This window comes from Artemia sp. Qi Xiang Cuo, chromosome 4 (genome assembly GCF_049724085.1).
Source record: "Artemia sp. Qi Xiang Cuo chromosome 4, ASM4972408v1, whole genome shotgun sequence".
Taxonomy (NCBI): Eukaryota; Metazoa; Arthropoda; class Branchiopoda; order Anostraca; family Artemiidae; genus Artemia; species Artemia sp. Qi Xiang Cuo.
The window spans coordinates 15,289,294-15,314,648 of NC_142797.1; positions in this window are offsets into that span (position 1 = coordinate 15,289,294).

Below are 25,355 nucleotides of genomic sequence, written 5' to 3' on the forward strand. Positions count from 1 at the left end.
GTTTTAGACTTTTACAGTGAGAGGAGGAGGTCATACCCAAATTCCTGTTTGTAGAGATTTTTGTTCGTTTCAAGCTTGATTTGCATATTCAATTTAAGTTTTACTCGTTTTAAGATTTATTTATTAATTTACATTAATATCTATTGTATGTTTGTTTGCATTTATTGTTTAGTCATACCGAAACTATTGTTTGTAGAGATTTTTGTTCGTTTCAAGCTTGATCATATTCAATTTAAGTTTTACTCGTTTTAAGATTTATTTATTAATTAATATTAATATATACTGTATGTTTGTTTGCATTTATTGTTTAGTCATACCGAAACTCTTGTTTGTAGTGATTTTTGTTCGTTTCAAGCTTGATTTGCATATTCAATTTAAGTTTCCCTCGTTTTATGATGTATGTATTAATTTACATTAATATCTATTGTATCTTTGTTTGCATTGATTTTTTATTTAATTTCTGTTCGTTATAAGTTTCATTTATACTTCAATAGGAAATTTTTTTTTCGTTTTAAGCTTGATTTTCATGTTCAATCTAAGCATTACTCGCGTTAAGATCTATTTATTCATTTATATTATTACTTTTTGTATGTTTTTGCTATGACTGTTATTTAATTTCTGTTCGTTTTGGGTTTCATTTATTCTTTAATAGTAATTTCTGGTCGTTTTGAGTTTGAATTTTAAAAGGTATTTGTATTTGCTGAGCTTAAGTTTAAAATTGCCTTTACTTTTCTTTGAAAAACTTATTTTTCGGAAAGTTTATTTTTTAAATAATAATTGAAAGGATATGGTCACAAGAGAACGAAAGAAATCCGGGTTGCAGTGGTAGCTAACAAGCTAGTAAGAGACAATCATGTCCAATACAAAAAAAAATGTAATAACCCATAATTCCTGAAAATAGTATCAGATCAAAACAAGAAGTACACTATCAGAACTGTCTTATCCAAAGCCCCTATGTAGGAAAACTACCGTCCTTTGGCTTGTATCACAGGAGAAACTCTAATGGCTTGAAAACAAGCTAAGTTGCTTGAACTACGATATTCTGCATATACGGGCTCTTTTTTTCTTTTCCGCCACAGCTAGTGGGGCACTGGTCACAGAGAGCAATTAAAGTTCAAAGGAAGACTTCAGTGGGTCTGAAAACTTAGTTTAAGCATACATGTTAGACAACCCATTTTGTTTAGCAAACCAAAAATTCAGCATTCACACTGAACCAGGAATTGTCTTTTATTAGAGGGAAATGAATCCTAAAGAAAAAAAAACATGAGTCCTAAAAAAAAACTGAGAAAAGCAGCTTGTGATTATTGTAATACTAAAGTCAAAAATCAAAATTGTAACAAGCCCAAGCAATGGGGCAGAAAATATTAAAGCGGTATGGGAAAAAATCCTTCTGAAATTATTTTTCATCTCCCTGAATACCCTAATAAGATTGCCAACAACTTGAAATCGTTACTTGCTTCCATTGTTCAAGTTTCCCTCCTTTTTACTGACCAATGTCTAACTATTCCCTCCAATATCTCCTTCCCCTAGTTTCTACCTCTGATGTTATAAATAGAGTCCTAAAGTTTAATAAACAAAGCACTTGTCCACTAGACATCCCAATTGACTTATTTAAGGCCTTTTTAGAGAAAGTTGCTGAATTTTTATAAAATATTTTCAACCAAATCACAAACTTTTGGTAAATTCCCAAGTTGCGGGAAAGAAAGATTTTATAACTCCTGTCTAAAAAAATCAACTAATCTGACTTTCGCGAACATACGTCCCATTGAAATCATTCCAGTTGTTTCCAAACTTTATGAAGGTTTCCTGTTTAACTGGATTAAAGTTAAAATTTGTCCGAGTATTGACGTCCGACAGTTTGTTAATTTAAGGAAAACTTCCACCATCCATTACCTTGTGCGCTTGGTACGTACCATCCTTAGTAGCCTAGCGAAACCAAAAGTTTGGCTAAACATTGCCTTAGTTGATTTCTAAAAAGCTTTTTACTTAGTGGAGCACACCATTATAGTTCGTTCATTACTGGTTAGCTTTGAACTTGATCCTCTCTTAGTAATTACTGTTATATTGTTCCTTTGAAACAGATCTCTCGAGTTTCAAAATACGCAATTATTTTCTCTAACCTCTTATTTACTGCGGAATTCTTCAAGGAAACTTCATGAAATCACTCTTATTTCTAGTTATGATTAATGAAATTGGTAAGGAATTCCCACAAACGTGAAGATATGTGAATGACTTGTCGATCCTCAAAGTACGTCATAAGAATATTAAAAGTGAAACCCTTGAGATATTAACCCAGGGTTCGGATGAAGCTAAGAATCTACTATTGAAGTAAATTCCGCTAAATCAAAAATAATAACGATAAATTTCTTGAAATCCACTCCTGTTTTCTTAGACCCTGTCCTACCCGAAATTCTAGTGAAACGTTTTGAAGCTCCTTGGTGATGAAATTTCAAATAATTTTAAGTGGGACTTGCATGTTTCCAATATTGTTAAACCAGCAAATATTTCACTATCTATGTTTAAAATGTTATAGAAATTTAATTGACCTGAGATGCATTCCCTTCGTGTTTACTTATGTCAGGCAGCTATTGGAGCATGCATTTCCGGTGTGGCATATGCAACTTTCAAGAGAACTTAGCGACAAATTCTGAGGTGGTCCAAACCCCTTCGTTCCGGATCATCTACAAAGAACGCGAAATTCCAAACTCCTTCCTCCTTAAATCCGCACATATTACCACATTAATAGAAAGGAGAGAATAAAATTGGTTTGGGTTTTGCTAAATCTGCAATTTCTAATCTTGTACTGAGTACATCTTTTCTGATTTTCCTGACCCAATTAGCCCTCGACTCCCCCGCTTAGTCTCCTCGGCAATACCAACATATTCTTCGATCCAGGCTGTTACCGAGAGGTCCCGAAAAGGCTTTATTCCCTTTATTCAGGAGCACCTTAAAGGTTCGATGAAAGCAATTTGGGTCTGTTAAAAAAATGAATCTCTGGCAAGTACTGATAAGTGTTTTGCATAAATTACTGTAAGCGACACGGCCGTTCCTTAGAAATTCTTATTAGAAATCTGGATCAGGGCCACGAATCGGCTGTAAAAAATCTTATACTAGGGGTTTTTAATTCGCTTCTTCTTATAGATACATTTATAAAAAGAATATCGAAATACCGAAAGTACCGGCAAAATTTTTAAAAGTTATCAAACTTCGGTTCAGAAAATTTAATAAGAAGGGAACTTTTTGGCTCGCTTAAGTAGTTAGGGTATGTAGTATGCGTTTCAACTTTGATTTTAATTAATCAGGCTTTTGTTTTCCCAGTTTTACTGGTAGTACAGGCAATAATTTTGGCCAGTAGCCCTAGTGTAAGCCTTTCATTTCATACAAGGGGAATTGGGAAAAGATTGAGGTTGTTTTGAAGCCTTAGTTGTCAAATTCTAGACGCTGTCTTAGAAGTAACTTAGGTTAGTAAACTGAAACTTTCAAGGGTGGATCTACAGAACAAAGTATGTCCTGGGAGGTTGAGAAGTTCCCATTTCGTATGTCTCTAACAAAAAAAACCCATCCAATTCATCTAACCCTATAGTATACTACTTGTGAGCTGATAGTACTGTCTTTGTCTGACTGAATTTTAGTGAATTCACACTTCATATGTCTCTAACTCTAAAAAGATTCCGGTATTTCTGACTCTAGTAAACCACTTTTGAGCTGATAGTAGTGTCTGTGTTTGACTGAATCTTGAAAAATTTCTACTTCATATGTCTCCAACTCTAAAAGAGAATCCGATTCACCTAAACTATAGTTTCCCACTTACGAGCTGATGGTACTGTCTGTGTCTGACGGAATTTTGATAAATTCCTACTGCATATGTCTCTAACTCTAAAAAGAATCCGGTTCATCTATACCTAATTCACCAATTTCAGACTCTAGGATATCACTTGTGAGCTGATATTAGTGTCTGTGTCTGACTGAATCTTGAAAAATTTCCACTTCATATGTCTCCAACTCTAAAAAAAGAATCCGATTCACCTAACCTATAGTTTACCACTTAGTAGAGCCTGTGTCTGACTGAATTTTGATAAATTCCCACTTCATTTATCTCTAACTGTAAAAATAATCTGATTCGTCTACACCTAATTCACCTATTTCAGACTCTAGTATACCACTTTTGAGCCGATAGTAATGTCTGTGTCTGACTTACTTTTTATTTATTCCCAATTCATATGTCTTTAACTCTAAAAGGAATCCGATTCGTCTAAATACCTAATTCAACTATTTCAGATTCTAGTTTACCACTTCTGAGGTAATAGTAGCTTCTATGTCTTATTGAACCTCGATAAATTCTCACTTCATATGGCTTTAATTCTAAATAGAATCCGACTCATCTTAACCTTATTCACCTATTTCTGACTCTAGTATACCACATTTTAGCAGATAGTAGTGTCTGTGTCCGACTGAATCTTGAAAAACTCCCATTTCATATATTTCTAACTCTAAAAAGAATCCAATTTATTTAAATCTAATTCACCTGTTTCAGACTCTATTATACCACTTGTAAGCTGCTAGTAGTGTCTGTGTCTAGCTGAATCTTGATAAGTTCCCACTTCACATGTCTCTAACTCCTAAAACAGTCCGACTCTGTCTAATTGAATCTTGATAAACATCCACTTCATATGTCTCTAACTCTAATAAGAGTCCGATTCATGTAAACCTAATTCGCCTATGTCATATTCTAGTATTTCACTTTTGAGCTAATAGTAGTATATATGTCTGACTAAAACTCGATAAATTCCCACTTCATATATCTCTAACTCTAATAAGAATCCGATTCTTCGAAACCTAATTCACCTATTTCTCTCTATTATACCACTTTCGAGCTGATAGTAGTGTCTATGTCTGACTAATCATCATAATTTCCTTACTAAGGATATCAGATGCATTTGGACCATTTTTATGCTTATTCCTCAAAACTAAAAGCTAAGTTCCCCAAAATGATCTAACATTGCTAAGGATATCAGATGCAATTTGATCATATGTATCCTTGTTTCTCAAAAGTAAAAGCTAAGTTCCTGAAAATGGTCTTATACCGCTAAAGATAACAGAAGCAACATTTTTAATAGACAATATTAAATACAATATTATACATTATTAATACCACTGAGCAATTTTAGACATTTTGAATATGTTTCGTAAGATAATTCATCATTTTTTCACTTGATAGTGTAGCTATTCTCTTATCTTAGTTCGTGACCAGTAGAATAATTGTTAGCCCAATTTGAGTCATGAACAATTTTTACTGTGGTGTCACTTACAGGCTCAATATGTGTTTTGACATTGGCATTTTTGGGCTCATTGACAGCATCTGTTGGTCTACGATCAAAGGTAGCAATAGTGTTCACATGTTCTTTGTTTTCCATTAATTTATCTTTATACCCCGTTGTTATATTGTATGTCAATACCCTTTATCTTCTGCTTTCGATTTCACTGCATATTACTACATTATTTTTACACAGGTAAAAGTGTTGGCACGTAGACAAGATATTGTTTATGACATTATTGCAGCAGTAGGTCTTTCTTTTTCTCTTTGTTTTCATTGGAATGCTTATACCAGAACGGTTGTGATAGGATCTATCAATAGGTAACGTGTTACCACCAACGGTAGCAAAAAGTTATCCCTAATCATTGTTGATTATTTTTATGTTTGCATTCTCTTTGAGCACTATCATCTCTGGAAATGATACTGTCATAGATCCACCATCAACAATCTTTAATCTTTTCGGTACTCCAAAGAAATTTAATCTCCCTCCGTCATGATAATGTACACACACACTTCCAATGAGATCCCCAGTACATCTTGTTTCATAGTTGAAATATTTGTCTTTGTCAGCATTCAACGCAACGTTGACTTTATCATGTGCACAAACTTTCTTCGAATATTTCATCTTTACTTTTTTCAAATATGATGCAAGTGTTTATCCTTCCAATGTACAACAAAATACTGATCGAAACACACAATAAAGCAGGTAGTGTCGATGACCAGTCATAGAATACCACTGGGACAGCCGCATGAAAGAAAAAAAGAGAAAAAGTTGAAAAAATTTCTGTCTAAGAAATTCTAAGTAAAAAAGAAAGGCATTACTAGAAATATTACTTTTCTAACAGGAAAAATCACGAGTAACATATCTATATCATCTCCATATTCTATTTTGAAAATATCACAAGTAAATTTTTTACTGTAGCCTAAGTATATTTTATGTCATTATAAGATGTGAAATAAAATTGAAAAAAACGCTTAAGTTAAAAAAAATTGAAGTTAAGAAAAAATTTCAAAAAAATAAGTAAATAAAGTTGGAGGGCAAAACGTCTGTGGGGGGGGGGGGTCATTCGGATACTTTGAGGCTGGGACATGGATTACCAATGCTTTCGTATCATTGCTTAAAATAAATATGACTTTATTAGTTTCAACTTTATGCATTCTCCGATAATAAATAATATTATAACTAAACAAATTACACAAGATAATGTGTTTATTCATATAATTTTCATGACTTGAATGTTAAGTATTACATTGCTATTATTCACATAATTGTGATTTGTATTTACCTTATTATTCATGTACATGCAATAATTATGCAAGTGAGATGCCGGCTGGTACCTGTCTAGATGTAGGTCAATGACTCAAAACTAAAATTCTGTCCAGTCTGTATTGCAGAATAATTTATGTCCCGACCGGAGTTATATATATAATATACTATGCCCTGAGGTGACTTAATGGTGGTATTGATGATGGAGATATATATCCTGGGATATGGTTGTTATGGCTGGTTGCTAGGGCCTCATAGTTATGGTGTCATGTAAATAGGCAATTGCTCTAGTTTACTATAGGCATGCTGTAGTTCCTAAATATGGGTGTAAGTTCCAGAGTACTGGCAAGATTTAGTGCCTCAGGGGTCTTACCTCTGTATTGCAGAGGTAATTACCTCTGTATTATCTCTGCATTCAAATACCCTTAGGGATCTTGATGGTGGTTTTGAGGGTTGGCCTTTATATACTACGATACTGGTTTTATCTCATTTAAGGGCAAAAGTAGTGAACATACAAAAAGCTATGAAGTTTCACAGGAACCTTGTCACGCTGGCAACACTACATACCACTCGTAAAAAAACCTCTAGTTATTGAGATCTCAAGATGCCCATATTATACCTAAAGTGACACATTTTTGGATGTTCAGGGGACCAATTGACAGGGTTGGCATTTTTGTTCTTTGCAATAGATGTATTTTCTGAGCATCCGAAAATATGTCATGTGTTGCTGAACTGTTCCCATCTTGAAATCAGAAAATTTTGACGTTATTTTTTACTAGCTGTGTTATTCACCAAAGATCGCTTTGCAAGCCTCTTTCAAAGTGGCCAGATACATTAAACATAATGAAAAAAATCCATATATAACATTCATACTAAATGACTAAGTGTGAAAGCACGAAAATAATATAAACATGTAAATCCCTTACTTTGGAGACAATCCTTTTCTTCCGACATGTATGGCAAAACCTGAATGTTGAAAAAAAATACCGTAAAAATGCACTACTTTCGTGAAAAGTAACTCTGTTTTTCCAAAATATATAACCAGTCGAGAAGTGTGTTTCGTTTTATATCTTAAATTTACAAAATTTGTCCCTTTTTGACCAAAATTTCTAAAATGTGTAATTTTTTTCGCCTTTTATATAACTGTGTCCTTTTAAGTATATTTTATGTCATTATAAGATGTGAAAACAAATGGAAAAAAACCCTTAAGTTAAAAAAAAAATTAAGTTAAGAAATTTTTTTAAAAGAATAAGTAAAAAAAAGGTGGAGGGCAAAAAGTCTGTGGGGGGGGGGGACATTGTGATACTTTGAGGCTGGGACATGGATGACCAATGCCTTCGTATTATTGCTTAGAATAAATATGACTTTATTAGTTTCAACTTTATGCATACTCCAATAATAAACAATATTAAAACTAAACAAATTACACAAGATAATGTGTTTATTCATATAATTCTCATGACTTGAATCTTAAGTAGTACATTGCTATTATTCACATAATTGTGATTTGTATTTACCTTATTATTCATGTACATGCAATAATTATGCAAGTGAGATGCCGGCTGGTACCTGTCTGGATGTAGGTCAATGACTCAAAACTAAAATTCTGTCCTGTCTGTATTGCAGAATAATTTATGTCCCGACCGGAGTTATATATATAATATACTATGCCCTGATGTGACTTAATGGTGGTATTGATGATGGAGATATATATCCTGGGATATGGTTGTTATGGCTGGTTGCTAAGGCCTCATAGTTATGGTGTCATGTAAATAGGCAATTGCTCTAGTTTACTATAGGCATGCTTTAGTTCCCAAATATGGGTGTAAGCTCCAGAGTACTGGCAAAATTTAGTGCCTCAGGGGTCTTACCTCTGTATTGCAGAGGTAATTACCTCTGTATTATCTCTGCATTCAAATACCCTTAGGGATCTTGATGGTGGTCTTGAGGGTTGGCCTTTATATACTACGATACTGGTTTTATCTCATTTAAGGGCAAAAGCAGTGAACATACAAAAAGCTATGAAGTTTCACAGGAACCTTGTCACGCTGGCAACACTACATACCACTCGTAAAAAAACCTCTAGTTATTGAGATCTCAAGATGCCCATATTATACCTAAAGTGACACATTTTTGGATGTTCAGGGGACCAATTGACAGGGTTGGCATTTTTGTTCTTTGTAATAGATGTATTTTCTGAGCATCCGAAAATATGTCATGTGTTGCTGAACTGTTCCCATCTTGAAATCAGAAAATTTTGACGTTATTTTTTACTAGCTGTGTTATTCACCAAAGATCGCTTTGCAAGCCTCTTTCAAAGTGGCCAGATACATTAAACATAATGAAAAAAATCCATATATAACATTCATACTAAATGACTAAGTGTGAAAGCACGAAAATAATATAAACATGTAAATCCCTTACTTTGGAGACAATCCTTTGCTTCCGACATGTATGGCAAAACCTGAATGTTGAAAAAAAATACCGTAAAAATGCACTACTTTCGTGAAAAGTAACTCTGTTTTTCCAAAATATATAACCAGTCGAGAAGTGTGTTTCGTTTTATATCTTAAATTTACAAAATTTGTCCCTTTTTGACCAAAATTTCTAAAATGTGTAATTTTTTTCGCCTTTTATATAACTGTGTCCTTTTAAGTATATTTTATGTCATTATAAGATGTGAAAACAAATTGAAAAAAACGCTTAAGTTAAAAAAAAATTAAGTTAAGAAATTTTTTTAAAAGAATAAGTAAAAAAAGGTGGAGGGCAAAAAGTCTGTGGGGGGGGGGGTCATTGGGACACTTTGAGGCTGGGACATGGATGACCAATGCTTTCGTATTATTGCTTAGAATAAATATGACTTTATTAGTTTCAACTTTATGCATACTCCAATAATAAACAATATTAAAACTAAACAAATTACACAAGATAATGTGTTTATTCATATAATTCTCATGACTTGAATGTTAAGTAGTACATTGCTATTATTCACATAATTGTGATTTGGATTTACCTTATTATTCATGTACATGTAATAATTATGCAAGTGAGATGCCGACTGGCACCTGTCTAGATGTAGGTCAATGACCCAAAACTGAAATTCTGTCCTGTCTGTATTGCAGAATAATTTATGTCCCAGCCGCAGTTATATATATAATATACTATGCCCTGAGGTGACTTAATGGTGGTATTGATGGTGGAGTTATATATCCTGGGATATGGTTGTTATGGCTGGTTGCTAAGGCCTCATAGTTATGGTGTCATGTAAATAGGCAATTGCTCTAGTTTACTATAGGCATGCTCTAGTTCCCAAATATGGGTGTAAGCTCCAGAGAACTAGCAATATTTAGTGCCTCAGGGGTCTTACCTCTGTATTGCAGAGGTAATTACCTCTGTATTACCTCTGCATTCAAATACCCTTAGGGATCTTGATGGTGGTCTTGAGGGTTGGCCTTTATATACTAAACTACTGGTTTTATCTCATTTAAGGGCAAAAGCAGTGAACATGCAAAAAGCTGTGAAGTTTCACAGGAACCTTGTCACGTTTGCAACACTAAATACCACTCGTAAAAAAACCTCTAGTTCTTGAGATCTCAAGATGCCCATATTATACCTAAAGTGACACATTTTTGAATGTTCAGGGGACCCATTGACAGGGTTGGCATTTTTTTCTTTGCAATAGATGTATTTTCTGAACATCCGAAAGTATGTCATTTGTTGCTGAACTGTTCCCATCTTGAAATCAGAAGAACTTGACGTTATTTTTTACTAGCTGTGTTATTCGCCAAAGATCGCTTTGCAAGCCTCTTTCAAAGTGGCTTGCATACATCAAACATAATGAAAAAAATCCATATATAACATTCATACTAAACGACTTAGTGTGAAAGCACAAAACTAATATAAACATGTAAATCCCTTACTTTGGAGACAATCCTTTGCTTCCGACATGTATGGCAAAACCTGAATGTTGAAAAAAAAATACCATAAAAATGCACTACTTTCGTGGAAAGTAACTCTGTTTTGCCAAAATATATAACCAGTCGAGAAGTATGTTTCGTTTTATGTTTTAAATTTACAAAATTTTTCCGTTTTTGAGCAATATTTCTAAAATGTATCACTATTTTCGCCTTTTATATAACTGTGTCCTTTTAGCATTAAGTGTGTCCAGTTGGCAATCCTCTCAGAATATCATGTATGATGAGCCCACCTTTCACAGTTACGGTCTTCGAGTCATTCTGACATCAATATTTCAAAACACTGTGTTTATCAAACATGGTAACAAACTGTAAGTAAGGAGCGACCAAGCTCAATAGTTACCAAAACTCTAAAAAACAGATTTTTGAAAGCAATAGATATATTAGTAGGAGGGACCTAATGACTACGAGGCTAACATAATTTATTCATGGTTTATTGATCCACGAAGTGGACAGATTTTTGAGAACTTGATTTACATAAACGAAGGGGAGAGGATTTCTGAGAAATTTATTACATAATCGACGGGGAATTATTGATAAACGAAGGGGAATTAAGAAACAATATGGCTTCTCTGATCTTCAGGTCAGAGAGATAAATTAATATTCTATTTTCAAATATGGCTTCTCAGGTCCTTAGGTCGGAGAGATAAATATTAATATTCTACCGAAACTAACATAATTTATGCATGGTTTATTGATCCACGAAGGGGACTTATTTCTGAGAGCTTGATTTACATAAACGAAGGGGAGAGGATTTCTGAGAAATTGATTTACATAATCGACGGCGAATTATTGATCAACGAAGGGGAATTAAGAAACAATATGGCTTCTCTGATCTTTAAGTCTGAGAGATAAATTAATATTCTATTTTTAAATATGGCTTCTCAGGTCTTTAGGTCTGAGAGATAAATATTAATATTCTATCGAAGCCATAATATTGTAAGTGAACGAGATCAAGACATATTGAATATATTTAACGCGGGAAATAGTTTCCTGGGAATTTCAAATGTGACAGCGCAAGGATGCCGAAACAAAGGAACACGCAGAAATTACTTTTAGGGGATTATTTGGGTGAAACAGTTTGATAAATTAAGGTATTTTTTGGGCAAAACAGTTTGAGACATTTTAGAAGATGATTTTGGGGTGAAACTCTGTGGTCGTTATAATACACAAGTTCCATTTGAACAATGTTATAAGGTCCCCTATGCCAACACAAATGGTCTCCCTACCTCTGACCCCCAAAGGGCCCCCGCCACCGGACCCCCAAAGGGCCCCCATGGGCCCCTAAAGGCCCCCCTCCCCCCGAGCTCCCTTTTTTTACACATTGTTTTGAATTTTTTGACATAGTATTTTTTTTCACCTTTTTTTACATCTCGTCATGGTTTACCTTGTCCCTGTTACATTCTGAAGATGTTTCAAAGTTCATTTTGGATTTATTTCGTTGAAATGTAAGAGTTGGAATATTTCAGTAGTGTTTTGTCGTGGTTTACCTTGTCACTGTTACATTCTCTTGATGTTTCAAAGTTCATTGTGGATTTTTTTGGAAATGTAAGAGTTGGAATATCTCAGTAGTGTTTCTCGTGGTTTCCCTTGTCACTATTACATTCTCTTGTTGTTTGTAAGAGTTGGAATATTTCAGTAGTGTTTTGTCGTGGTTTACCTTGTCACTGTTACATTCTCTTGATTATTCAAAGTTCATTTTGGATTTCTTTCGTTGCAATGTAGGAGTTGGAATATCAGTAGTGTTTTGTCATGGTTTACCTTGTCACTGTTACATTCTGAAGATGTTTCAAAATTAATTTTGGACTTTTTTTCGTTGAAATGTAAGAGTTGGTATACTTCAGTAGTGCTTTCTCGTGGTTTACCTCGTCACTTTTACATTCTCTTGATGTTTCAAAGTTCATTTTGGATTTTTTTCCGTTGAAATGTAAGAGTTGGATTATTTCAGTAGTGTTTTGTCGTGGTTTACCATGTCACTCTTACATTCTGAAGATGTTTCAAAATTAATTTTGGACTTTTTTCGTTGAAATACAAGAGTTGGAATATTTCAGTAGTGTTTTGTCATGGTTTACCTTGTCACTGTTACATTCAATAGATGTTTCAAAGTTCAATTTAGATATTTTTCCCCTTGAAATGTAAGTATTGGAATATTTCAGTAGTGTTTTTTTCGTGGTTTACCTTGTCACTGTTATATTCTCTTGATTTTTCAAAGCTCATTTTGGATTTCTTTTGTTGAAATGTAAGAGTTGGAATATTTCAGTAGTGTCTGTCATGGTTTACCTTCTCATTGTTAAATTCTGAAGGCGATTCAAAGTTCATTTTTGATTTTTTTTTTCGTTGAAATGTAAGAGTTGGAGTATTTCAGTACTGTTTTCTCGTGGTTTACCTCGTCACTGTTACATTCTTTTGATGTTTCAAAGTTCATTTTGGGTTTTTTCCGTTGAAATGTAAGAGTCGGATTATTTCAGTAGTGTTTCGTCGTGGTTTACCATGTCACTGTTACATTCTGAAGATGTTACAAAATTAATTTTGGACTTTTTTCGTTGAAATACAAGAGTTGGAATATTTCAGTAGTGTTTTGTCATGGTTTACCTTGTCACTGTTACATTCAATAGATGTTTCAAAGTTCATTTTAGATTTTTTTCCCCTTGAAATGTAAGTATTGGAATATTTCAGTAGTGTTTTTTCGTGGTTTACCTTGTCACTGTTATATTCTCTTGATTTTTCAAAGTTAATTTTGGATTTCTATTGTTGAGATATAAGAGTTGGAATATTTCAGTAGTGTCTGTCATGGTTTAACTTCTCATTGTTAAATTCTGAAGGCGATTCAAAGTTCTTTTTTGATTTTTTTTTTCGTTGAACTGTAAGAGTTCAACGAGTAACTGAGTAAGAGTAACTGATAGGAGTATTTCAGTACTGTTTTCTCGTGGTTTAACTTGTCACTGTTACATTCTCTTGATGTTTCAAAGTTCATTTTGGATTTCATTCGTTGAAATGTAAGAGTTGGCATATTTCAGTACTGTTTTCTCGTGGTTTACCTTGTTACTGTTACATTCTCTTGATATTTAAAAGTTCACTTTGTATTTTTTTTTAGTTGAAATGCAACAGTTGAATTATTTCAATAGTGTTTTGTTGTGGTTTACCTTGTCACTGTTACATTATCTTGATGTTTCAAAGTTCATTTTAGATTTTTTTTCCCAGGAAATGTAAGAGTTGGAATATTTCAGTAGTGTTTGTTGTGGTTTACCTTGTCACTGTTACATTCTCTTGATTTTTCAAAGTTCATTTTGGATTTCTTTCATTGAAATGTAAGAGTTGGAATATTTCAGTACTGTTTTGTCGTTCAAGTTCTTTATTAAGCAATAAAAAATGTTTTGACAAAACTATCAAATTAATGACCCACGGTGAGAATAACTCGTGTGTGGGTTTATATTCATTCAACAATAAATAAATAATACTATTTGCAAATCCTGGAATAAAAATATTGCTCTTTAACTCTCCGTACAGTAACAACAAACAAAATCCGCATAAAATCAAAATAACCAAATAAATAAAGTGAAATTAGGAGCATCCGACCCAGAAAATAAAACAAATTAATAATTACTGATTAAGTGATTCATTAATCTAATTTTATTATTAACCAACGAATTATTCAAATCTTAAAACTATGAAATTTAATCCAATTATATATAATACTATGCCTTGGTGAAAAACTGGACCTTTCAGATTTTATTAAAGCCTGACGGACAACAGAACTGCCACGGGTCCAGTATGCATGCAAAACTTGATTATCATCCTGAAAAAAATATTATGCAAATAAAAATACTCAGGCAAAAGACCTCGAACGTGTTTAATCATATAAAGAACAGAATGGAAAGAAGAGAAAAGATCCAGTAGAAGGATATTTAAAATTTGATACATACTTTTTGTTGACGATTTACCAGGGTAAGAAAACGGGCTAGGCAGGCAATTTTTCAATAAACGCAGAGCTTTATGTTGTTGCCTCTGAAGAGGACGAATATGAGTTTTACAAGTATTCAAAAAAATAATGGGACTGTAATTTATATATGAATGCACTAGAGATTGATAAAGAGATTTCAGGGCAAAAAACGGCAGAACAAATTTCAGATGATTCATCATACCAATATTTCTTGCCAGTTTCATTCGAAGATAAATTGCATGGCTTTTAAATGATAAACTTGAATCCAGTATTATCCCGAGATATTTAATATCATCAACTCTTTCAATTTCAATGGGTAGGGCTTAAATATTAATCATCATAATTTCAGGTGCTGTTTTGCCAGTACGAGAGAAGATGATGAATTTTGTCTTTGTACAATTAATAGTCAATTTATTTCTTGAAAACCATAAGATAAGCCTCGACACTGCTGATTCCAAGCTAAGCTTCAAAGATCTAGAGTCGGGGCTGCTGACATTGCATGCCGTGTCATCGGCGAATAATATGTTAAGGCCAATATCATTGATGCTATTACTGATATCATTAACATAGATAAGAAATAGGAGTGGACCCAAAATAGAGCCTTGCGGGACTCCAACTGACTGAGATTGCGATACTTATGAGGAAGAAGTATTACCTCCGTCTACATACTGAGTTCGGTTTTATAGGTATTACATTACTAAGTCATTAACTGGGCCTCTTATGCCGCAGTTATTAAGTTTAGTATGCAATATTTTATGGAAAATCGTATCAAATGCCTTTTTAATGTCAATAAAAATTGTAGCAGGAATATCACCTTTGTCGAGGGCGTCATGAACAAACTGAGTCATTGCCATAGTAGCACGCTGAGTAGAGTGAGACTTCCGGAACCCAAATTGCATCGGGCTAAAAAATCTAGATTACTTCAGAAAAATGACTATACGGTTATATAGGCACTTTTCGAGCAACTTCCCAAATATAGACAGGATCGAAATCGGCCGATAGCTTGTTGGGTTCTTCGGGTCTCCTCCTTTATGCAAAGAGATAATTCTTGCAGACTTGAAACAAGAAGGAAATCTTCCGGTTTTAAAACAGAGGTTGAAAACATGGGAAAGTGGGTTTACAATATTTGGTGCTATGCACTTAATCAGATTAGTCGATGACCCATCGATCTCTTCTGAAGAAACATTCTTTAAAAGATTTGTTGTAAGTAAAAGTTCATTTGGGGTTACAGGAAGTAAGAAAAATGGATCAATTGTGAGACGGGGATAGATATTATTGAAAGTCCTCTTCAGTTTCATTATCCAGATGACGGGCCAGGTTGTTTCCAGCAGTTGACGGGGTTTCCTCGCCAATTTTCGTAAAGTGTATATTTAATACATTGATAACTTCCACTTTCCCTGTAGCCAGTTTAGTTCCATCTTCAGCTATTAATTCATAAGGAAGATGATGGGTCTTATGCTTTCCTAAGCACTTATTAATTATTTCCCATGTCGTCTTGGGGGACCCTTCTGCTTCAACAAATGCTTCGGCGAAGTAATTACTTTTTGCTGATCTTAAAATGTTTGTTAAATAATTTTTGTATCTACGAAATTCAGCTAATTTATCTTCAGATGGATGCATTAAGTAGGCCTTATATATCAGATTCTTATTTTTTATTAATACCAGCAATCCAGGAGACATCCAAGGCTTAATCGGCTTTATACTATTTCTTCTTGATATTTGGCGGAGAGGAAAAGCATTATTGAAACAACTTTTAAACTGATTCACAAAAAATTCAGCAGCAAAATCAGGGTCGAAGACTCTAAAAGAGAAGAAAAATCACTTGAAGAAGTCGTGGTTTACCTTGTCACTGTTACATTCTTTTGATGTTTCAAATTTCATTTTAGATTTTTTGTTTTGGTTGAAAAAAAAGTTGGAAAAAGAGTTGGATTATTTCAGCAGTGTTTTGTCGTGGTTTACCTTTTCACTTTTACATGGTTTACTGTTACATGGATTACGTGGTTTACTGTTTTCACTGTTTCAAAGCATTTTTGAAACAACGTTTAAACTGATTCACAAAAAATTCAGCAGCAAAATCAGGGTCCAAAGACTCTAAAAAAGAAGAAAAATCACTTGAAGAAGTCGTGGTTTACCTTGTCACTGTTACATTCTCTTGATGTTTCAAAGTTCATTTTAGATTTTTTTTTGAAATGTAAGAGTTGTATTATTTCAGTAGTGTTTTATCGTGGTTTACCTCTTCACTTTTACATTCTCTTGATTTTTCAAAGTTCATTTTGGATTTCTTTTATTGTAATGCAAGAGTTGGAATATTTCAGTAGTGTTTTGTCGTGGTTTACCTTGTCACTGTTACATTCTGAAGATTTTTCAAAGTTCTTTTTAGATTTTTTTTTCCTGAAATGTAAGAGTTGGAATTATTCAGTAGTGTTTGTCATGCTTTACCTTGTCACTGCCACATTCTCTTGATTTTTCAAAGTTTATTTTGGATTTCTTTCGTTGAAATGCAAGAGTTGGAATATTTCAGTTGTGTTTGACGTGGTTTACCCTGTCACTGTTACATTCTGAAGATGGTTCAAAGTTCATTTTGGATTTTTTTTATCGAAATGTAAGAGTTGGAATATTTCAGTAGTGTTTTTCATGGTTTACCTTGTCATTGTTACATTCTCTTAATGCTTCAAAGTTAATTTTAGGTTTTTTTTTGTAAAAATGTAAGAGTTGGAATATTTCAGTAGTGTTTTGTCCTTGTTTTAGCTTGTCACTGTTACATTCTCTTGATTTTCAAAGTTCATTTTAGATTTTTTTTTTTTCGTTGAAATGTAAGAGTTGGATTATTTCAGTAGTGTTTTGTTGTGGTTTACCATATCACTGTTATATTCTCTTGATTTTTCAAAGTTCATTTTGAGTTTTTTTCGTTGAAATGCAAGAGTTGGAATATTTCAGTAGTGTTTTGTTATGGTTTACCTTCTTACTTTTACTTTCTCTTGATGCTTCAATGTTCATTTTAGATTTTTTTTTTCATCGAAAAGTAAAATTTGGAATGTTTCAGTACTGTTTTGTCATGGTATATCTTGTCACTGTTACATTCTCTTGATTTTTTAAAGTTCATTATGGATTCCTTTCGTTGAAATGTAAGAGTTGGAATATTTCAGTAGTGTTTTGTCCTGGTTTACCTTGTCACTGTTACATTCTAAAGATGGTTCAAAGTTCATTTTGGATTTTGTCGTTGAAATGTAAGAGTTGGAATATTTCAGTAGTGTTTTGCCCTGGTTTACCTTGTCACTGTTACATTTTTTTGATGTTTCAAATTTCATTTGATATTTTTTCCTTGAAATGTAAGACTTGGAATATTTCAGTAGTGTTTTGCCGTGGTTTACCTTGTCACTGTTATATTCTCTTGATTTTTCAAAGTTCATTTTAGATTTTTTTTTTCGTTGAAATGTAAGATTTGGATTATTTCAGTAGTGTTTTGTTGTGGTTTACCAAATCACTGTTACATCCTCTTGATGTTTCATTGTTCATTTTGAGTTTTTTGTCGTTGAAATGTAAGAGTTGGAATATTTCAGTAGTGTTTCGTCGTGGTTTACCTTGTCACTGTTACATTCTCTTGATTTTTGAAAGTTCATTTTAGATTTTTTTTTTCCTAGAAATTTAAGATTTGGAATATTTCAGTTATGTTTGTTGTGGTTTAACTAGTCACCGTTACATTCTATTGATGTTTCAAAGTTCATTTAATTTTTTTTCCTTGCAATGTAGGAGTTGGAATATCTCAGTACTGTTTTGTCATGGTTTACCTTGTCAATGTTACATTCTCTTGATGTTTAAAAGTTCATTTTGGATTTTTCTTTCATTGAAATGTAAGATTTGGAATATTTCAGTAGTGTTTTGTCGTGGTTTACCTTGTCACAGTTACATTCTCTTGATTTTTCAAAGTTCATTTTAGATTTTTTTTTTTTATGGAAATGTAAGAGTTGGAATATTTCAGTAGTATTTGTTGTGGTTTACCTAGTCACTGTTACATACTATTGATGTTTCAAAATTCATTTAAATTTTTTTCCCCTTAAAATGTAAGAGTTGGAATATCTCAGTACTGTTTTGTCATGGTTTACCTTGTCACTGTTACATTCTCTTGATGTTTCAAAGTTCATTTTGGATTTTGTTTTGTCAAAATGTAAGAGTTGGAATATTTCAGGAATGTTTGTCGTGGTTTACCTTGTCACTGTTACATTCTCTTGATGTTTCAAAGTTCTTTTGGATTTTTTTTTTAGTTGAAATATAGGAGCTGGAATATTTCAAAGCTGTTTTGTCGTGGTTTACCTTGTCACTGTTTTTTTTTTTCGTTGAAATGTAAGAGCTGGAATATTTCAAAGGTGTTTTGTCGTGGTTTACCTTGTCACTGTTACATTCTCTTGATTTTTAAAGGCTCATTTTGGATTTTTTTCATTGAATTATACGAGTTGGAATATGTCAGTTGTGTTTCTCGTGGTTTACCTTGCCACTATTACATTCTCTTGTTGTTTGTAAGAGTTGGAATATTTCAGTAGTGTTTTGTCGTGGTTTACCTTGTCACTGTTACATTCTCTTGATGTTTCAAAGTTAATTTTGGATTTCTTTCGTTGAAATGTAAGAGTTGGAATATTTCAGTAGTGTTTTGTCATGGTTTACCTTCTCACTGTTACATTCTGAATATGTTTCAAAGTTCATTTTGGATTTTTTCTTGTTGAAATGTAAGAGTTGGTATATTTCAGTAGTGCTTTCTCGTGGTTTACCTTGTCACTGTTACATTCTCTTGATGTTTCAAAGTTCATTTTGGATTTTTTTTTTCATTGAAATGTAAGAGCTTCAGTAGTGTTTTGTCGTGGTTTACCATCACTGTTACATTCTGAAGCCGTTTCAAAGTTCATTTCGGATTTTTTTTGTTGAAATGTAAGAGTTGGAATATATCAGTAGTGTTTTGTCATAGTTTACCCTGTCACTGTTACATTCTCTTGATGTTTCAAAGTTCATTTTGGATTTCTTTCGTTGAAATGTAAAAGTTGGAATATTTTAGTAGTGTTTTGTCGTGGTTTACCTTGTCACTGTTACATTCTCTTGATGTTTCAAAGTTCATATTAGATTTTTTTTTCTTGAAATTTAAGTGTTGGAATATTTCAGTAGTGCTTTCTCGTGGTTTACCTTGTCACTGTTACATTCTCTTGATGTTTCAAAGTTCATTTTGGATTTTTTTTCATTGAAATGTAAGAGTTTCAGTAGTGTTTTGTCGTGGTTTACCATCACTGTTACATTCTGAAGACGTTTCAAAGTTCATTTCGGATTTTTTTCGTTGAAATGTAAGAGTTGGAATATTTCAGTAGTGTTTTGTCATGGTTTACCTTGTCACAGTTACATTCTCTTGATGTCTCAAAGTTCATTTTGGATTTCTTTCGTTGAAATGTAAAAGTTGGAATATTTTAGTAGTGTTTGTCATGGTTTACCTTCTCATTGTTACATTCTGAAGATGTTTCAAAGTTCATTTTTGATTTTTTTTTTTTCTTTGAACTCTAAGAGTTTGAATATTCCACTAGTGTTTTGTCGTGGTTATACCTTGTCACTGTTAAATTCTTTTGATGTTTCAAAGTTCATTTTGGATTTCATTCGTTGAAATGTAAGAGTTGGCATATTTCTTTACTGTTTTCTCGTGGTTTACCTTGTTATTGTTACATTCTCTTGATATTTCAAAGTTCATTTTGGATTTTTTTTTTCGTTGAAATGAAAGAGTTGAACTATTTCAGTAGTGTTTTTTCATGGTTTACCTTGTCACTGTTATATTCTCTTGATGTTTCAAAGTTAATGTTAGATTTTTTTTTTTCATGGAAATGTAAGAGTTGGAATATTTCAGTAGTGTTTGTTGTGGTTTACCTAGTCACTGTTACATTCTCTTGATATCTCGAAGTTTATTTTGGATTTCTTTCATTGAAATGAAAGAGTTGGAATATTTCAGTAGTGTTTTGTCGTTTTTTACCTTGTCACTATTACGTTCTCTTGATGTTTCAAAGTTTATTTTAGATTTTTTTTTAAATGTAAGAGTTGGATTATTTCAGTAGTGTTTTGTTGTGGTTTAACTTTTCACTGTTACATTCTCTTGATTTTCAAAGTTCATTTTGGATTTCTTTCGTTTTAATGCAAGAGTTGCAATATGTCAGTAGTGTTTTTTAGTGGTTTACCTTGTCACTGTTACATTCTGAAGATGTTTCAAAGTTCTTTTTAGATTTTTTTCCCTGAAATGTAAGAGTTGGAATATTTCAGTAGTGTTTTGTCGTGGTTTACCTTGTCACAGTTACATTCTCTTGATGTTTCAAAGTTCATTTTGGATATCTTTCGTTGAAATGTAAAAGTTGGAATATTTCAGTAGTGTTTTTTGGTGCTTTACCTTGTCATTGTTACATTCTCTTGATGTTTCAAAGTTCATTTAAATTTTTTCCCCCTTGAAATGTAAGTGTTGGAATATTTCAGTAGTGTTGTGTCGTGGTTTACCTTGTCACTGTTACATTCTCTTGATGTTTCAAAGTTAATTTTAGATTTTTTTTTTCATGGAAATGTAAGAGTTGGAATATTTCAGTAGTGTTTGTTGTGGTTTACCTAGTCACTGTTACATTCTTTTGATATTTCGTTGAAATGCAAGATTTGAATTATTTCAGTAGTGTTTTTTAATGGTTTACCTTGTCACTGTTACATTGTCTTGATGTTTCAAAGTTAACTTTAGATTTTTTTTTTTCATGGAAATGTAAGAGTTGGAATATTTCAGTAGTGTTTGTTGTGGTTTACCTAGTCACTGTTACATTCTCTTGATATCTCGGAGTTTATTTTGGATTTCTTTCATTGAAATGAAAGAGTTGGAATATTTCAGTAGTGTTTTGTCGTTTTTTACTTTGTCACTATTACGTTCTCTTGATGTTTCAAAGTTTATTTTAGATTTTTTTTTTAAATGTAAGAGTTGGATTATTTCAGTAGTGTTTTGTTGTGGTTTAACTTTTCACTGTTACATTCTCTTGATTTTCAAAGTTCATTTTGGATTTCTTTCGTTTTAATGCAAGAGTTGGAATATGTCAGTAGTGTTTTTTAGTGGTTTACCTTGTCACTGTTACATTCTGAAGATGTTTCAAAGTTCTTTTTAGATTTTTTTCCCTGAAATGTAAAAGTTGGAATATTTCAGTAGTTTTTTTGTCGTGGTTTACCTTGTCACAGTTACATTCTCTTGATGTTTCAAAGTTCATTTTGGATCTCTTTCGTTGAAAGTAAAAGTTGGAATATTTCAGTAGTGTTTTTACGTGGTTTGCCTTGTCATTGTTACATTCTCTTGATGTTTCAAAGTTCATTTAAATTTTTTCCCCCTTGAAATGTAAGTGTTGGAATATTTCAGTAGTGTTGTTTCGTGGTTTACCTTGTCACTGTTACATTCTCCTGATTTTTCAAAGTTCATTTTGGATTTCTTTCGTTGAAATGTAAGAGTTGGAATATTTCAGTAGTGTCTGTCATGGTTTACCCTCTCATTGTTACATTCTGAAGATGTTTCAAAGTTCATTCTTGATTTTTTTCGTTGAACTGTAAGAGTTGGAATATTTCAGTACTTTTTTCCCGTGGTTTACCTTGTCACTGTTGCATTCTCTTTATGTTCAAAGTTCATTTTGGGTTGCGTTTGTTGAAATGTAAGAGTTGGAATATTTCAGTTCTGTTTTCTCGTGGTTCAACTTGTTACTGTTACATTCTCTTGATGTTTCAAAGTTCATTTTGGATTTTTTTCGTTGAAATGAAAGAGTTTGATTATTTCAGTAGTGTTTTATCGTGATTTACCTTGTCACTGTTATATTCTCTTGATGTTTCAAAGTTCATTTTAAATTTTTTTCCAGGGAATGTAAGAGTTGGAATATTTCAGTAGTGTTTGTCGTGATTTACCTAGTCACTGTTATATTCTCTTGATTTTTCAAAGTTCATTTTGGATTTCTTTCGTTGAAATGTAAGAGTTTGAATATTTCGGTAGTGTTTTGTTGTGGTTTACTTTGTATCTGTTACATTCTCTTGATGTTTCAAAGTTCATTTTAGATTTTTTTTTTTTATGGAAATGTAAGAGTTGGAATATTTCAGTAGTGTTTGTTGTGGTTTACCTAGTCACTGTTATATTCTCTTAATTTTTCAAAGTTCATTTTGGATTTCTCTCATTCAAATGTAAGAGTTGGAATATTTCACTAGTGTTTAGTCGTGGTTTACCTTGTCCCTTTTCCATTCTCTTGATGCTTCAAAGTTCATTTTGGATTTTTTTTCCTTGAAATGTAAGTGTTGGAATATTTCACTAGTGTTTTGTCGTGGTTTACCTTGTCACAGTTACATTCTATGGATTTTTCAAAGTTCATTTTGGATTTTTTCCGTTGAAATGTAAGAGTTGGAATATTTCAGTAGTGTCTGTCATGGTTTACCTTCTCATTGTTACATTCTGAAGATGTTTCAAAGTTCATTTTTGATTTTTTTCGTTGAACTGTAAGAGTTGGAATATTTCAGTACTGTTTTCTCGTGGTTTACCTTGTTACTGCTAAATTCTCTTGATGTTTCAAAGTTCATTTTGGATTTTTTTTTCGTTGAAATGCAAGGGTTGAAAAATTTCAGTAGTGTTTTGTCGTGGTTTACCTTGTTAGTGTTACAATCTCTTGATTTTTAAAGGCTCATTTTGGATTTTTTTCGTTGAATTATAAGAGTTGGAATATGTCAGTTGTGTTTCTCGTGGTTTACCTTGCCACTATTACATTCTCTTGTTGTTTGTAAGAGTTGGAATATTTCAGTAGTGTTTTGTCTTGGTTTACCATGTCGCTGTTACATTCTCTTGATATTTAAAAGTTAATTTAGGATTTTTTTTCGTTGAAATGTTAGAGTTTGAATATTTCAGTAGTGTTTTGTCGTGGTTTACATTGTCACTTTCAAATTCTGAAGATGTTTCAAAGTTCATTATGGATTTTTTCTTGTTGAAATGTAAGAGTTGGTATATTTCAGTAGTGCTTTCTCGTGGTTTGCCTTGTCATTGTTACATTCTGTTGATATTTCAAAGTTCATTTTGGCATTTTTTTTCATTGAAATGTAAGAGTTTCAGTAGTGTTTTGTCGTGGTTTACCATCACTGTTACATTCTGAAGACGTTTCAAAGTTCATTTCGGATTTTTTTCGTTGAAATGTAAGAGTTGGAATATTTCAGTAGTGTTTTGTCGTGGTTTACTTTGTCACTTTTACATTATCTTGATTTTCAAAGTTCATTTTGGATTTCTTTCGTAAACTGTAAAAGTTGGAATATTTTAGTAGTGTTTTGTCGTGGTTTACCTTGTCACTGTTACATTCTCTTGATGTTTCAAAGTTCATATTAGATTTTTTTCCCCTTGAAATGTAAGTGTTGGAATATTTCAGTAGTGCTTTCTCGTGGTTTACCTTGTCACTGTTACATTCTCTTGATGTTTCAAAGTTCATTTTGGATTTTTTCATTGAAATGTAAGAGCTTCAGTAGTATTTTGTCGTGGTTTACAATCACTGTTACATTCTGAAGACGTTTCAAAGTTCATTTTGGATTTTTTTTCGTTGAAATGTAAGAGTTGGAATATTTCAGTAGTGTTTTGTCATGGTTTACATTGTCACAGTTACATTCTCTTGATGTTTCAAAGTTCATTTTGGATTTCTTTCGTTGAAATGTAAAAGTTGGAATATTTCAGTAGTGTTTGTCATGGTTTACCTTCTCATTGTTACATTCTGAAGATGTTTCAAAGTTCATTTTTGATTTTTTTTTTAGTTGAACTTTAAGAGTTTTTTCGTTGAACTTTAAGAGTTGGAATATTTCAGTACTGTTTTCTCGTGGTTTACCTTGTCACTGTTACATTCTCTTGATGTTTCAAAGTTCATTTTGGATTTAATTCTTTGAAATGTAAGAGTTGGCAAATTTCTTTACTGTTTTCTCGTGGTTTACCTTGTTATTGTTACATTCTCTTGATATTTCAAAGTTCATTTTGGATTTTTTTTCATTGAAATGCAAGAGTTGAATTATTTCAGTAGTGTTTTGTCATGGTTTACCTTGTCACTGTTACATTCTCTTGATGTTTCAAAGTTAATTTTAGATTTTTTTTTTCATGGAAATGTAAGAGTTGGAATATTTCAGTAGTGTTTGTTGTGGTTTACCTAGTCACTGTTAAATTCTCTTGATATTTCGAAGTTTATTTTGGATTTCTTTCATTGAAATGAAAGAGTTGGAATATTTCAGTAGTGTTTTGTCGTGGTTTACCTTGTCACTATTACGTTCTCTTGATGTTTCAAAGTTTATTTTAGATTTTTTTTTGTTGAAATGTAGGAGTTGGATTATTTCAGTAGTGTTTTGTTGTGGTTTAACTTTTCACTGTTACATTCTCTTGATTTTTCAAAGTTCATTTTGGATTTCTTTCGTTGTAATGCAAGAGTTGGAATATGTCAGTAGCGTTTTTTAGTGGTTTACCTTGTCACTGTTACATTCTGAAGATGTTTCAAAGTTCATTTTAGATTTTTTTTCCCTTGAAATGTAAGAGTTGGAATATTTCAGTAGTGTTTTGTCGTGATTTACCTTGTCACGGTTAAATTCTCTTGATGTTTGAAATTCATTTTGGATTTCTTTCGCTGAAATGTAAGATTTTGAATATTTCAGCAGTGTTTTGTCGTGATTTACCTTGTCATTGTTACATTCTCTTGATGTTTCAAAGTTCATTTAAAATTTTTTTTCCCTTGAAATGTAAGTGTTGGAATATTTCAGTTGTGTTGTGTCGTGGTTTACCTTGTCACTGTTACATTCTCCTGATTTTTCAAAGTTCATTTTGGATTTCTTTCGTTGAAATGT